Below are 16,337 nucleotides of genomic sequence, written 5' to 3'. Positions count from 1 at the left end.
TTCTAAACCTCAGAAAGATTTTTTATTGTTTTAATAACAACATCATCATAATATAATAAGATGCTGTGCTGTCCTTTGTAGGGAATGGTGGAACAAGGGATGATGGCTACCCATCATAAATACAACCAGTACTGTGAGCTGATTTCAGGAGAGGAATTGAACATCCATTATTTCCTGCCAGATTGCTCTCAGGATTATTGGGAAATAAATATTTCCTTGTAGAAGGCTAACAGCTCTTAGAGCACATCTTCAATCTTCACCTATGTCTCTGGAACTACTTCGCTGACCAGCCCAGACTATGTGTGATTTATAATTCAAATAAACATTGATTTATATTTAAGATATGCTTTACTGAAAAATTTTAATTATACTCACTTTAAGTTAGAGATCAATTAAACCTGTATTAGTCCATTCTCGTATTGCTATAAAGACATGCCTGAAACTGAGTAATTTAAAAAGAAAAGAGATTTAATTGGCTCATGGTTCTGCAGGCTGTGGAGGAAGCATGATGCTGGCATATGCTTGGCTCTTGGGGAGGCCTCAGGAAATTTATAATCATGGCGGAAGGTGAAGGGGGAGTAGGCATGTCACATGGCCAGAGCAGGAGCAGGAGAGAAGGGGGTGGGGGGTGCCACACACTTTTAAACGACCAGATCTCATGAGAATTCCATCACTATTGCAAGGACAGTACCAAGGTGATGGTACTATACTGTGAATGAGAAACCACCCCCATGATCCAATCACCTCCCACCAGGCTCCACCTCCAACACTGGGGATTACAATTTAATTTGAGATTCGAGTGGGGACACAGCTCCAGACCATATCAAAACTTTTGTCTGATATCTTCTTTAAATACCTAATGAGTATAATAGTTTCATGGAAAAAGGAAGCTCTGGGGAAACTAATGTACAGCTCACTCACTGCTGTCATGTCAACTGCAGACCTCCCAAGCAAGCACTGCTGGAAGAAAAAAAGAACTAGCATCTCAGTTCTTTTGGTCCCTCTGTTTGCATACACTGACTGTTCTTCAAGGGAAGAAGCAAGACCCATTGTCGGGTCTGACATATGGCTACTTACTAGTTACTTCCTCCTTCACTTCCAGTCCTCTGGTAGTAGGAGGTGGTAATAAAGACAGCATGGATGTTTAACTGAATCACAGGTATATGATTGTAGCATTATTGTTACAGTGAAAAGTTAGAAACAAATATATGTTTAATAATAGGGCACTATTAACCAAGGAAAGGTGAGATTTGAATAGCTCTTAATACATCCACTTAATGACAATCTGCAGACATAAAATGTGAGAGTAAATGATATTAATAAAATAATATATTTAGTAAAAATAAATGCATTACAGAAAGTATCTTTAAGATTCTATTGCAAAAATAAGAAGACTATATTTCTAACATTAACGGTAACCATTTCCATTTGGAGATATAAATGTGTGATTTTAAATTTCTACAGTAAGCATGAACTACATTTAATAAGGAAAAGAGCTGAAGCTATTTCGAAATAATTTAATGGATCAGTTCACATGGCCAAATAGATAAGAAATACTCTATTTAAACTCAAAATTTAGTAAGATATTCTCTAGAGGTCATAGTGCCAAAATTGTATGTGTGTATGTTTATACCCTTACCTTCGTCCTAAAAAATTTTTAAACCATGATCATGAAGGTGGTTTTCCCAGGGCGAGGCTCATCCATTGCACTCCGAATGTGCTGACCCCTGTGGTTTCCCCAAATGTGGGAAACTGAGTTGCATAATTTGTGGTAGTGGGGGTCTGCGTTCGTGCTTTCCCCTTAAAAAAGTTTTCATATAGATTTGGTAGAGATTGTTATACGTTGTCCCAAATAAAACTCTGTCTTTATGTTTTTAAATAAAACATTTCTTAGTTAGCGCATGCATGGACATTTTGCTTTCCCATGAGTGAATTTGTTTCATTGTGTTTTTAAAAAATGGAACAGTCACATATTTACAGAAAAGCTGGAAGCACAGACAAAGGCTTTTTTTTTCTTGAAACACTGGAGAGTAATTTCTGATCTGATGTCTCATGTTTCTTTAGTTGGATCACCTACAAACAAGGATATTCATCTGTATAACTACAACACTAGCATCGAGGTTAGGAAGTTAACATTGATACATCAGTATCATCTAATACTCAGAACCCATTCAAGTTTCTCAGTTGTCCCAGAAATGTCTTATATAGTGAAGTAATTTATTTCAGAATCACACATTACACTTAGTTGTGTCTCTTTAGTTTATCTCACTCTGTAACATTTCCTTAGCCCTTCCTCTTTGACCCTTTAAAGTCCTATAATATTATTGTGTCATAAATAAGCACTTTGAGGTATCAAAGTAAATGATCCTTCCTCAAGATTGTCCATAAAGTCAAAAAGCAACATATGATCTTCTCAACTTTAGTCAGTTTGAAAGTAGCCAGACCTGGTTTCATATGCACACTCTGCAACTGAAAAAGTCTTTGCTCTACCATACCCACAGTCTTCCCTCTAGAGTATAGACCTTAATTAGAAAGGTAGAAAAATATTGAAATAGGTGATGAGAAGAGAAAAGTAAAAATATGGCTAAGAGAATTTGAGATTTTGAAATGTGCTGTTTCTTTCAATCTTTATGAGGCTTAAGATGGGGTTTTTGGAAGACGTAATATTTAGGACATACTTTATATTATGTCTCTGTGACTAATATATGTGTTGTGGAGATAATTTGATGCTTTTAGTTCTTTAAATATTTCTTCTTAAATAAATCCATTCAGTCCATTAACCATAGTTAACGTTTTCCCACTGGTTTGTACATGTCATAGTTAAAGACCAATGTAGACTAGCGGGGAAATAGAAAAAGAAAAATTAGTACATTCATGAATTATTCTCTGTTCTACTTTAGACAAGTTAATTTTCCTTAAATTATCAGGTTCCATCTTAATCATAGGCCATTTGTGGTTATCAAGAAATAAATGTTTGTATGTTTGGCCTTCACAGTCTTACATTTACCACTAAAAGCCAAATTCAATTAGTCCTTTAACATCTTATCACAAAACATTCAATGTGGGAATCAAAATTTTTAAAAAATGGATAATTCTTAGATTTATAAAATTGTTCTCCCAATGAATATTAATTAAGACTTGAGGAAGACTGTTCTATTAAATTAACATTCAAATGTTATAATTATATTAAAAGGGCAACTCTTATTTCCAGAATAATCATTTTAGAAATTAAAGAGCACTTATATCATAGCACCCTGGGTGGGTAAATGAAACTTCATCCAAAACATGGCCCCCAAAAATAAAGACCCACCTAAGATTACCTTTCATTTTTTAAGACCAGAGAGTAAAGGATTATACTCCTGTGGTATGACATGCAGTATCTTTGGATTTTCCAGTAATATGAATGAAAAGAAGAAATAGCTTAGATTTTATAAAGACTGTTGTTTCACTGATTTCACCAGTTTAAAGCAAATTGCTTGCAGTACTTTGTAATTATAATTTGTACATTAAAAATTTAAATTACCTTAGTAATAGAGTCTCCTTATAAAAAATTATAACTTTACAGATCAAGCTGAAGTACCCTTTGATTATTCCCCTCTCCAATGCCCCTATCTTAGTCTTCTCTCTAGAAATAGTCACTGTTAGCAATATAATGTATATGCTTCCAGACTTCTCCATAGCATTGCTCACAGAAGAGATATCTATGTATGTATTTTAGCATAAATGATATATACATTATTTCACCTAACAACATGACTTAGACATTTTTTCAGTACACATAGGTTCACTTCATTTTAGAAAATTGCAGCATGGTCTTCCATAGAAAGGATGCACAATTATTTCTTTAGCCATTCCTGATTTTGTGAATATTTAGGTTGTTCTGAATTTTTCACTGTTACAAATAATATTATGATGAAGATCGTTGTACTTGCTTCCTCAATATCTACTCCAACAGTTAGTTGACTCTGAGGTAGATACTAACAGTAGAATTTTGAGGTGACAGGATATGCAAAATTATCCGTGAATGCGCAATACTTGTATTTAAATTCCCTTCAGCAGTGTATAAATATACTTATTGAATTTAAATTTGAATTTCTTCCATCACAGTGAGGTTGAGTGCTAGTTTATATAAATCTTGATTATTTTTATTAGTTCTTCTGTGAGTTACCAGTTTATACTATTGGTCTATTTTTCAAATAGATGATTCTTTTCTTTCTTTAAATGATTTATTGATTCTAATCCTTTATTATTATTTAGGTTGAAATACCTTCTCCTAGTACTTGTTGAAATACCTTCTCCTAGTACTTGTCTTTTCACTTTTATACTCCTGTGGTTGATGTAGTAAAACTCATTATATTTTCTTTTCTTTTTTTTTTTTTTTTGAGACAAGGTCTTGCTCTGTCACCCAGGTTGGAGTGCAGTGGTGTGATCTCCGTTCACTGCAACCTCCACCTCCCGGGTTCAAGAGATCCTTCCACCTTAGCTTCCTGAGTAGCTGGGACTACAGGTGTTTACCACTATTCCTGGCTAATTTTGTTATTTTTAGCAGAGATGGGTTTTGCCATGTGGCCTAGGCTGGTCTTGAACTCCTGGGCTCAAGCAATCTGCCTGCCTCTGCCTTCCAAAGTGCTGAGATTACAGACGTGAGCCACCTGGCCTGGACTCATTATATTTTCTTTTATGGCTTTTGCTTTTTGTGTCTTATTTCAGAAGGTCTTCCTGACTCTAAGGCACCACATATTTGCCTACATTTTCTACTAATAATTTCTTATCATTAAAAAATTTTAAGTCTTAACTACAATTTTGTGAACAGTGTAAGATAAAATCAAACTTTTATTTTTAAAAAAGGGTTAGCTAGTTAGTCTCATTGATTTGAAATGCCATACCATTATTTTCCCATTGATTTGAAGTTCCACTTTTATCATATTTCATCAACATATGTGTTCTATAGATACAGGCATACATATATACATACATATTTATCATTTAAATAAACATATTGGTTGGTTCTATGATTATTCCTCATTTTACAGACAAGGAAGCTGAGGCACGGAAATATCAAATAACTTGCCCAGCAACACATAATCAAGAAATAGTGGAACAAAAAATAAAACCTGTGGATCTAGATTTAGAGCCTATGGCCTTAATGACTATACTTTCTATAAATTTTCTGTTTGTGAGTCTGTTTTTTGAACTCTATTCTGTTTCTTCAAACTACTTGTGTATTGTTGCATTAATTCATTAATTTCCTTCCCAATTACATTTTAAAAACAATCAATGGCAATATATAGAAAAGTCGTTGTTTTTTTATGTTGTTTTTGTTTCTTGCTATCTTGCTGAACTCTCTTCTTAGTTATAGAAGTTTTTCCTTTGATTATCTTGAGCTTTCTATCATTTTCTCTGTAAATAATAACAGTTTTCCCCTTGTTTTTCAACATTTATACAACTTAGTATGGTTTTACTTAATTCCATTGGCTAGGATGTTCAGTCTAATGTTGAATAGTAACAGTAGCAGTGGGCATTCTTGTTCTGTTTTTGACCTTACAGACAATATGTCTAATAAATATCATGTTTGCTGTATTTTGGGGTAGATACTCTTTATTATATTAAGGAAGTTTCTTTTTATTCTTAGTTTTTTCCCACATAAACAGATGCACACACAAGTGTATCACATATACACACATAATCACAATTGTCTTTGGGCACCTGTTGAAACTGTTTCTCTCCTAAATCATATGACTAAGTTAGCCAGTTATATTGGATTATATTGGTTGTTCATTATTAAAAAGCTATATTTTGTATTCCTGGGATAAACCTTACTTGATCATAGTGCATTATTCTTTTAATTAATTGCTGGATTTAAATTTCTAGTATTTTATTTAGCGATTTGCATCTATGTGAGATTTGCTATGGTTTTCTTTCCTTATGCAGTCCAGCTTGAAATTTTTAAAAAGCTAATGCACATTCTTAAAAGCTAATGCTTTTAAGAATTCAAGATAATGCACATTCTTTTTTATTTTTTAAAGGGTTGGTCAGAGTTGCCTATGAAATTCTGTGGACCTGATTAAATTAGGGGAGAGGGGAGTATATTTGAATACCATTTCAAGCTTTTTCTGTCTTTGTTGGATTGATTTTATTTTCTTCTACTTTTTTGTGATAGCGTAAAAATTATAAATTGTATTTGTGTTTTTCTACTAAATGTTATTCAATTAGCACTTGAATGAAATATATTTTCTAGTAATATTCAGAATTGGTCAGTGTCTCTCTACATTTATTAAACAAAACCAAAAATTTTTGTATGCTTTAATTTTACTTAAGTATTCCTTCCCATTTCAATTCCCTTCCATATTGACCTAATTTGGAAGTTTATTCTACATTGTTACTTTAAAAATTCCTATCATTGTTGTTTTAAAAAATCAACACTTATCTAGAATTAATAATAGAATTTAATGGATTTTTTGTTCACCATTATTTTTCAGAGCTTCCTTATTATTATAATATTCATTTTTATTTTGGTTGGCAAAATTATATCAGAGAATTACTGTGAGTGGTAAAGTTTCTGGTTCCTTCATGTTTCATTTTCATTCTTGAATGATAGTTTGGTTGGATATAAAATTGCAGGTTTAACTTTTTTTTCTTGCTCCTTTGATTTTATTCATTTGTTAACAAGAAAATTGTATCAGAGATTTTGTTTTTTCTTTCCCAAAGATTTTAGTATTTGTTTCCTTTATTCTTGGTTTGGGAAATGTTAATATAATATCTAGGTATAGGTTATTATTTAAATTTATCTTACTCAGAACTTGGTTGGTCCTTAAATTGTGACTAAACTAATGTATATGTTACCTTCCTTCCATTCCTGCTAATATCTTAGTAACTCCAATTGGGTGGATGATGGAGCATTTGAGTCTATTTTACATAATTCCTAACTTTTATTTTATACTTTATATCTGTTCATCACTTTTTATTGCATTCTGCAAGAAATTTTTGGATTAATATTACAGGTCAGCAATTTGTTCTTTGTGTCCATTCTCATTTGACCTGCTTGCCGAATATTCTATTTAAAAGATCAATATTTCAATAGGTGTACTTTCTAATTGATTATTTTCTGTGGATTTAATATCCTCTCACATATCTCTGTGGATATGACTTGTAATTATTCTGAAGTCCTTTTCTGACATTATTAATTACTGGCTGTAAGTTCTTCATGTTTTGAAAACAAAGAACTCTATTATATTTCTTTTTAATGGTATTGGCCTTACTCCAATGCTAAGTGATTCCTGAGTGTTCATCTTTTAGCTGACACTCCTTATTAGGCTCTTTGTTCTATGTGCTCCGGCAGGCTGCTTAGAGAGAGGGACCAGATTTGCTGCTGGAACTTGTATTTCAGTCTGTTTTCAAGAGTGTGTGGGAGGGGATGAGGATGCCCCTGGCGTCACAGACTAGCTCCTGGTAGGGGAGGAGCTGTCTTATTCCTATTGGTAGCTCCAGCTATTCAGGGCATCCAGGATGCTGCTTTGTTTCTCTGATTCAAGCTTCCATACCTTTGACTCCCAGCTGGAAGCAATAACTCCTGTTGCTACTCTTTGACTCCAAATGTGGCCTAAGTTGGTAGAGGGAAGGTGCACAGTTCAACCTTGCTGTTCCTACTGCTCTCCTGTAACAAACACTGTCTGTTGTCTTAGGCCTCCCTCTTGTTCTTCGTATCCATTCCCAACATTTATTAGCAGCACTCTCCTATTCTTGTTTTGAGCTGGTTTTAAATCCTCCTTCTAATACCACCTGCTTTCTGTCTTCCAATGTCTTCTCAAAGTTTATATGGTCCTCCAAAGCTTGATACTGTTTCCCAGCTATATGCATTAAAAAATTCATTCTAAAATTTTGAGATTTCTAGTGGGAAAAGGAGACCACAATCTATTTCCCTTCTACCACCTTGAAATGGAAACCAGTGTGTAATTTTCAAAACCTTGGGAGGATGTTTTGAAAATGAGTTTAGCAGACCAGTTTGCAGGACTGCCATTTATGGTTGTGTATGCTGCTCACTGTATGAAGGCATCCAGCTGAGGAGGTAGCCGAGAGCTGAGAGCAAGTACACTGTTTCTTCCCATCTGTCAGAGAGCAACTGACAGGCAGGAGGGACCCTTTCTTTCTAATTCACATGAGGATGTCCTGTGGGTCAGCAGTCGCCCTAGTCATTTGAGCTTTAAATTACGTTATGTATGATGATGATTCTGCACATGTATACCTAGGTCAAAATGCATCAAATTATTCATTAGAAATATGCATAGTTCCTTCTACATCAATTATACTTCAATAAAGCTGGAAAATAAAGTAAAAAAAGTAAAAGAAATTTTATTGTGAAAGTAGTAAAGTGTGTAAAATGTTCTGTTGGATTTAGAGGATAAATTTTTAAGGTTTCATATTTTACAAATTGGTCAAGATGATATAAAAGCTTTATCTTAGTTGACAACAATAATTCTAAAAGAAGATGCATTCATGAACAGGATAGTTAAAGGAGAAAAGAGAGTTAAAAGGAGACAGTAACTAGCTGTTAATAACCTTTTCTGATAAACAAAGTGGTATAGTTAACAATCTGCCTTGGATATCTTAGGGAAAGCCCCAGGTAGAGAGGCAGAGGGATGAACTAAAGCTGTGCTGCCCAATACAGTAACCACATGTGGCTATTCAAATTTAAATTAATCAACATAAAATAAAATAGAAAATGGAAATTAGGTTCTTCAATCATATTGCTCTATTTCAAGTGTTCAGTAGTTTCATGTGACTAGGGGCTACTGTACTAGACAGCACAGATACAGACTAGTTCTGTCATCACAGAAAACTCTATTGGAGAGCACCGACCTAGTTGATCTCTTAATCTAGGTCCTCTACATACCAATAGTTTTACCTTTGTAGATTACTACATTAAATGTAATCCCAGATTTTAATTGCCAAGGGGTCTAACAGAAGACAGAATATGGGTCCATACTGGGTGCAGAATAGGCATTCAGGAATCAATAACGTTGATTGGTGATCAATAATGTTGATTGGAATCAATAACGTTGTTGATGAATGGATACATGAATGAAGCTAGCAGTTAATTCCCACTATTTGATAAAACACTGCATTCATTTATCCATTCATTAACTCAAGAAATATTTATCAAATGCCTACCACTTGCCAGGTACTGGTTCAGGCACTTGATCAGGAAAGTGAACAGACCAAGATTATTTCCCTTCTGGAGTTTACATGCTGGAGCATGGGGTAAATATTGTAAATAATAAGCATAATAAATAAGTAAATCATATCACAAGTGTTAAGGTGATAAATACTATGAAAAATAAAAAATAAATTAGGGTAAGGGGAATCAGAAGTGCTGAGCGTGAGTAGGGAAATGAAGATTATAATTTTAAATAGGATGGTCAGGGAATGCCTCGTGGAGCAGGTAATGTTTGAGCAAAGACTTGAAAGAGGTGAGGAATAAGCCATGTGAATATCTGGGCAAAAAGTAAGCCAGGCAGAGAGAATAACCTGGGTGGGCCTTAAGCCAGGGACATGCTTGGCAGTTCGAGGAACAGCGCGATGGCTGGCGTGGCTGGAGCAGGTGAATGAGGGAGAGAGGAGTTGCAAAAGAGGTCTGAGAGGTAACAGATGGGGACAACAAGCAGAGTCTTGTAGACCATTGTAAGAATTTTGACTTTTACTCCTTTTGAGAAGTTTTGTTCAGCAGAGAAGGAGCATGATCTGATTCAAGTTTTTGGGTTTTTTGGTTTTATTTTTGTTATAGCACAATTTATATATTTCAAGTGGACAAAAATTAGTGTCATTTTTGGAATCTTAAGATAAATTGTCCTTGAATGGGAGCTTCCTTTCCAGTACTTTGAAGTCTATAAGATGCACCTGGAAAATTTACTACTGTGGAAAATGAAGACTGCTTAAATCGAATGAGGGGATGGAGAAGAGCTTGTTTTTTTTTTTTAATTGCTGTGAAACTGTCCTTCAGGCAGCTGAAGGAGTTTCATATTTTCTTTAGACATTATTAGGCACTGAAGCTCTTGCAGGACAACTTTGATGCTATATGAATTCTGCCATTTTGCTAGCATTGATATGGGTCAGTGAAATGGGTCCACCTCTTCATTGGAGCTAGTAACTCCATTCAGATTAATTTATGTTACAAATCTTACAAAAGGGGCTGCTTCTGGTTATTTAGGTCCACATTTTATTTTAAGGCTGTATATTCAGTTTTCATAAATTGTTCTTGGAGGCCCAATTGTTAGCCCTGTGCATCTTGTGTCATGTCTTCATCATCTTCTAGACCGCAGTTAACTGTGCCATCTCCTGCTCCTTTCTGGGCTTCTTTGAGTTCTTCCAACGGTTGGAAATTGTAAGGGACTTTTACTCCAGAGCCCACGGTAGCTGCCATTTTGTGTTGCTCTTGCTCCTTGACTTAAGTTTTGAAAGGTGAAGTTTAGCTCCTGTGTTAAGAAGGCATCGTAGTAAGCCAAAGACAGAAGCAAGAAGGCTGGCTGGAGGCTGTTGCATTATCTAGGTTGAAGATGATGGTGGCTAGGTCCAGGGTGGTAGCAATAGTAATAGTGAAAAGTGGTCATATTCTGGATATATTTTCTATGTTGAACTATAAAATTTCTGGATGGGTTGGATGTGGATGTGAGAGAAAAGGAAGAGTCAGAGTTTCAGCCTAGCAACTAAAAGGATGCAGTCAGCATTAATGGGGGTGGGGAAGGCTACAGGAGGACCAGATAGCGGGTAAGACCAGAAGTTGAGTTTTGAACATGTTAAGTTTGAGATGTTTATTAAACGTAGAAGTAGAAGAGTTGAATGAGTTGCTGGATATACAGGTGCAGATTTGGGAGAATAGTATGAAGTTAAAATAGGGTTACTAACAAGTAAGCAAATATATTCTTTGTTAATGAACCAAAGTCTTTGTACATCAGAAGGTAGAATTGGCTGGCTGTGAGTTCAGTTAAAAATAACATTTTATTCTTAGCATGAGCTAAGAGACCTGTTAACAAATTTTGCTTTGCAAACATTTACAAAATGTTCAGGCATTAAATTCAGTTTTAAAAAGGAAATATTTCCTGCATACATTGATGTTTAGTGTGCAGAGTTTTTCTGTGATTTTCACAAAGCACTTGAGCATTTTTGTTAATATCAACGCTATGTTAGGACAAATGCTGGTATTATTTTCTCCCAGGCCCATAATATTTTTAGCAGTTAAACCCAAATCACTGTACTTTAAATAGACTTCATTTACCACTGCAGCATAAATAATCTATTTTTAGTCACTGGAAAGAAAATCTTGAGTTAATTTAAAAGAAGGAAATAATAAAATGTAAGTACTTGAGTATTAGGCCTGAGTCTATAAAAACAAGTTAATCAAAATTGTGGAGCATTATAATCTTAAAAGGATGACGTCAAGGGTCTGAGGTCTTGGATTCTTAAGGACAGACATGGAACAGTCCAACATCTGTGCCAGAATGACCTCTGTGAAGCATAATATTTCCTTCTAAATATTTAGACATCATGATAGTTTTTCATGGTTTTGATTCATAAAATATGGATTTTTTAAAAGCCACAGAAGCATAGCAATTTTTTTCAGCTGTCCCCCTACCATCTCTACCTTGCTTTTAACCCCTATTAACTCCTAATGTGAACAATTCAACTAGAACCTTCTTTCAGAAACATGACCATCTACAAACATCTCTGGATAAGGAAATAAAATGACAAGGAAAAAGTTCACTGACTCTGAGCTGGTCATGAAATCTAAAGGTATTAATATGAATAAACTAAGATAAGAAACATCAGATAGCTTGTTGTGGTTTAACTTCATGGCTTTCATAATGCTTTTACTATATTTTTCTCTTGTTAAGACTCTGGCTGTTTTCTAGGTCAAATATATTCTAGTGACCTATGCTGTGCAAAGAACCCTTATTTTATGATATCCAGAAAACTGTTTTGGAAGCCTCAGAGGAATCATGTGAGTTAACATAGGAAACTCATTCAGTCTGTTTATTTTCAGCTGATTTGCTTTCTTAATTGAGTAATCCAAAACTGGATATTTATGTAAAAGAAAAGATATTTTGCTATGTTTATACTTGAGCATAATTAGCTAGTTATTTTTCTTTCTCTTTAGTTTTACCGACACTACACACAAACACGGTAATCAATTAGGTTATAATAGAACAAGATAATTCAATGGCTTGGTTGTTTATTCTGTATATTGAATGCTAAATGGAAACAAAATTTATGTTGAATATATGAAATTTTTTCTTTCCATGAGATTAGAAGTTAGGGAGGGGGGTATGGGGCACAATAGTGGGCTTTACTTCGTGCACTGAGAGCAGCAATTCTAAGATCCACACATACGCCAGAACATGGAACTAAACTCAGACTCTTTGGCCCTTTGCTTACAGATATGTCCTTTCTTGCTAATCTGTTTACTCTCTACCAAGAGCCAAGTGTATCATCTTCACATTTCTTGCATATATTGTGCTCATTTTCCATTCTGTGGCCACTGTGAAGACTTCAGGTATAGATGAAGTTATGTGACTGAAAAATAAACATCTGAGTAGCTACAGTCTTTGACCCCTCTTCCCATTCCCCTACCCCAGACTTTCCCACCTCCACTTAACTGCTCTTGGGCCACTGTGGTTATGAGGGATGTAGTGGAGAAGTGGAGATGATAGAAAAGTGGTTTCTTTGGAATGAGTAAAGGGATGGGGGCAGCTTGTATAGAATGACCCATCTCTGCACCCCCAGAAAGCAATGGCTTAACAGGGGAGTAAACACAGACTGGGCAGTGGGCTTGGCTTGAGTTTGAGAGATAATTTTCTAGAGCTTAGAGAGAGGAAGGAAAGAAATTTGTTGAAGCAGCTGCTGTACACAGCTATAGCAATACTTATCAATATGTATAGGTATATGTATGTGTGTGTATATATATATATACACACACATATATGAGATTTAATTTGTAAGATTTAGTAAGATTTAACCTTATTTGCAATTATTTTTTATTATCAGCAAGATTTATATTAATGTGGTACATATCAAGATGGGCAAACTAGTTCTTTACAGCTGTTATCTGTCCTGATTGGGTCAGTGTCTCTTCTGTTTAGCCAGTTACCCTGCCATTCCAGTTGTGCAGCCTCTCCCCTGCAATTCTCTGGGCCTCCTCACAATCCAGAAGACAAAGGGGTCAAGCTTTGTGCCTCAGAGGGCCTCCAAGTCATTTCAGCACTATAGCTGGCATCCTCAGAAACTCACTTCAGCACTATAGCTGACATCCATTCTGATTGGTTGTTAAATATTTAAAATCCCACCTCTGATTGTGATCTATCTGGAGCTGGGCCCTAAAGAGATGAGATACTTAGAAAGGGCAAGTCCATGTGGGCTTCATAGTTGGTAGGGGAAGAAAGAGAGGTGGTAAGAAGTGTGGAAATAAAAATGGGGCATGAAAAGGAGACTGAAGGGTGTGGGAAGAGAGGTGAAGACACACTGCTGAAGAAGGGCACTGTGAACAAGTGTGGCCTACATCTGGATGGCCTGGGGCAGCAATGCCTTTGCTTTTCATGCCTCACTTTTCAAGTGAGGACCTGTCATCTCTTGAAAGTTGTGTAGGCACCTTTGAGAAAATACTTCCTATTGCCCCCTCTGAGCACGCACACCCCATCCTCTCTTCTCCTAAGCGCCTGTGTTGCATGCACACACTTTGCCCTTGTTCAAGCGGTGCTTAGTAAGAATTCTTGAATGTTTGCTTTCTAATGTGTATGTCCAGGCAACTTCATGCAGTGAATCTGGAAATAACCTAGTTTATTGCCTTCATTTTGCAAATGAGAGAATAAAATGGATCTAAAGAAATCAAATAATTGCCATATATCCCTCAAATCCAGGGATGATTCTCCTACTAACATTGTAGGTCTCAAACTGCAGGTTTCCTGAGGGAAACTTATGTTACAAATCAGGACAAACTTCTCAATTGGTTCTGTGCTTTGAGAACAATGGACTTTGTTTTTTTCTTTACTTATGAAAACTTAGAAAAATATTCAAATATTACATTGACTGAAAAAAATCCATATGACCACATTAAAAATATATACGTGAACATAAGTTTAGGCAAAGGAAAAATTCTATGCCCAAGCCAATAAATTATCTTCTATGGTGTCATGAGAGGCAGTTAAAGAATAGACTCTGGATCCCAAATTGCTTAGGCTCAAATTTTAGCCGAGCAATATTTAACAAGTTACTTAACTTCTCTCTGCCTTGAATTCCTTATTTGTAAAACTGAGAATAATGTACCATTTTATAGAGTGGGTCTGATGATTATGCAAGATGATTTAGCTTACAGCAATGCCTAGCACATAGTAGGGCTGCTTGTATTGTTATTATCACAGTTTTTGTGGGCTGAGGTTTTTTACAGCCCAGATTCAGAGAGTAAGAGGAACTTGATTTCCTTCAAATCAGATTTGATAAGTACAAAAGTGAAAGGTCAGATAGAGAGGGAGGTCATGTGGGTTATTACAGTAAACAATAAATCCTACTTGAGTTATGTACCCAATATGTTAGCTACAGAAAAATTTGAAAGAACTAAACGTTTTGTTACAAATCAGCTTGTTTGGGCCAGTTCTATTTTTATCAGCATGTCTTATCTCTCTTATAAGCAAATCATGTCCAATCAAAGCCAGAAAAAAACAAAGCTAACAAGTATTCTGACTCAACACATTTTTTTGTAACACTCAGAAAGCTCAGTCTTTTACAGTCTTTTGGCCATATTGTCTTGGTTATCTTCTGAGATGAGATGCACAAAAACCTATAATGAGGACTAGGGCTCACATTGGAATCTCAGAAATAGAGGCTAAATTACCATTTCCAAAAGGGGAACTTTTCACCTCAGTATTAAATCAAGCCTCAGAAGAAAATGAAAGTTATTATTAGTTATTCTGAGTTATTTCACTCTAAGACGGCTGAAATTCCTAGATATCTACTTTGTAAAATAATTTATTGATCCCAGATTCTCAACTACAGAAATGATTCAATATCTAATATTACTCCTATAAAAATTTAGCTGTCTACTTTAGGATGTAATAGATTTTTCCCCAAATAATATTTAGATTCTTTAAAAAATATGTTAATATGCATAAAATGACTGTAAGTCATCAGAAAGATGTATTAAGAGCTGAATACCTTTAGAATGGCAGAAAGGACTTTCTCTTCAGAGTGCCACTAAATTCTAGGGAGAGTATCTTTATCCCTTTTTAGTCTTCATATATTTGCTGAGACTTAGCAAAAATACTTTGAGGGTTCTAGTTAGCTTGATCATGCCTCACACTTCCTGAAGAAGGTTGCAGTTGTGGAGACCGCACTAAATTCCTGAAGGAGTTCCAACCAAAGAATCCTTAGACATGCTCCAACTGACTGGGCTGAGGGGATTTTTTGTTGTCTTTTAGGTGAAGAGCTAATGGCAGAGGGAATTGTGGGGCCTCCTAGTCATAGGATCACCATTAACTTTATTGGCTCTGTTGGAGTCTTAAGTGTTTTCCCAAATAAAATGAAAATTAGAGCAGGAGTTAGTAGCCTTGCCTTTCTCAAAATAATGTCTGACTTGAATTACTTATAATTATTTAACTCACTCAAAGAGATTAATGTAAATATTTGAGAAACTGCCTCCCAGGAAACAGAGAAATGACTTCAAGATTCTGAAAATTATCTTCTAATTCTCTTGGGAATGCAAAGTGTGTGGGTAACCTAACTATCAAGATACAGGAAATATATTTGACAATTGGAAAGACTGCTATTGAAATGCATCCCTGTTAAATCAGTGGACCAAAGAGTAACAGAAAATTATGTGTCTAAAAGGGAATGTAGATGTTAATATAAATAACAATGACAGGGTGGATGTTTCAAGAAGATATTAAAAAGGAACAGATTCAGATCTTAGTTGTACCAGGCCTGGTAAAGGCAATGTAAATGGCAAAGTCTTATTTCTTTTGAAAGTTTTGTAATGATCGGATGATAGGGCTGAAGGGACTGAGAAGGAAGGAGGAAACTCTTTTCCAATATCTTCAATAGGATATGCCCTTTTCTAAATTCATTTTTATGTTTCATGTGAAAATTCTTTTAATAGGATGAGTACTCCTTAGTTAGATAATGTGGTTAAAGCAATTACTCCTCTATAGTCCAATCCTGCCAACAATTCATACTAGTAATTAATAACATGCTGAATGAATATTTTTAATACTGCGTTTTAAAAAACTCAACTCATAATTTAAGAAAATATTTCAGTAAGCAGTGGCAGGGAATCATTGCAGACACTCACAGAAAAGAAG

At 35.2% G+C, this 16,337-nt stretch overlaps 1 protein-coding gene, 1 non-coding gene and 1 pseudogene across 3 annotated transcripts in view; 2 read left to right on the top strand and 1 right to left on the bottom strand.

The window, feature by feature from the left end:
* The window catches only part of FILIP1 (filamin A interacting protein 1), a 200,101-nt gene that overhangs the window by 18,303 nt on the left and 165,461 nt on the right, over positions 1-16,337 (top strand). The gene's annotated exons all lie outside the window — the stretch shown is intronic.
* LOC112440304 (U1 spliceosomal RNA) lies at positions 1,636-1,803 on the top strand. The gene has a single exon (XR_003028469.2). It is a non-coding gene; the product is annotated as a U1 spliceosomal RNA (small nuclear RNA).
* Positions 9,325-10,556, bottom strand: LOC117980619 (ubiquitin-conjugating enzyme E2 variant 1-like; annotated as a pseudogene).

This window comes from Pan paniscus, chromosome 5 (genome assembly GCF_029289425.2).
Source record: "Pan paniscus chromosome 5, NHGRI_mPanPan1-v2.0_pri, whole genome shotgun sequence".
NCBI lineage: Eukaryota > Metazoa > Chordata > Mammalia > Primates > Hominidae > Pan > Pan paniscus.
This window is presented reverse-complemented; position numbering and strand designations above follow the sequence as displayed.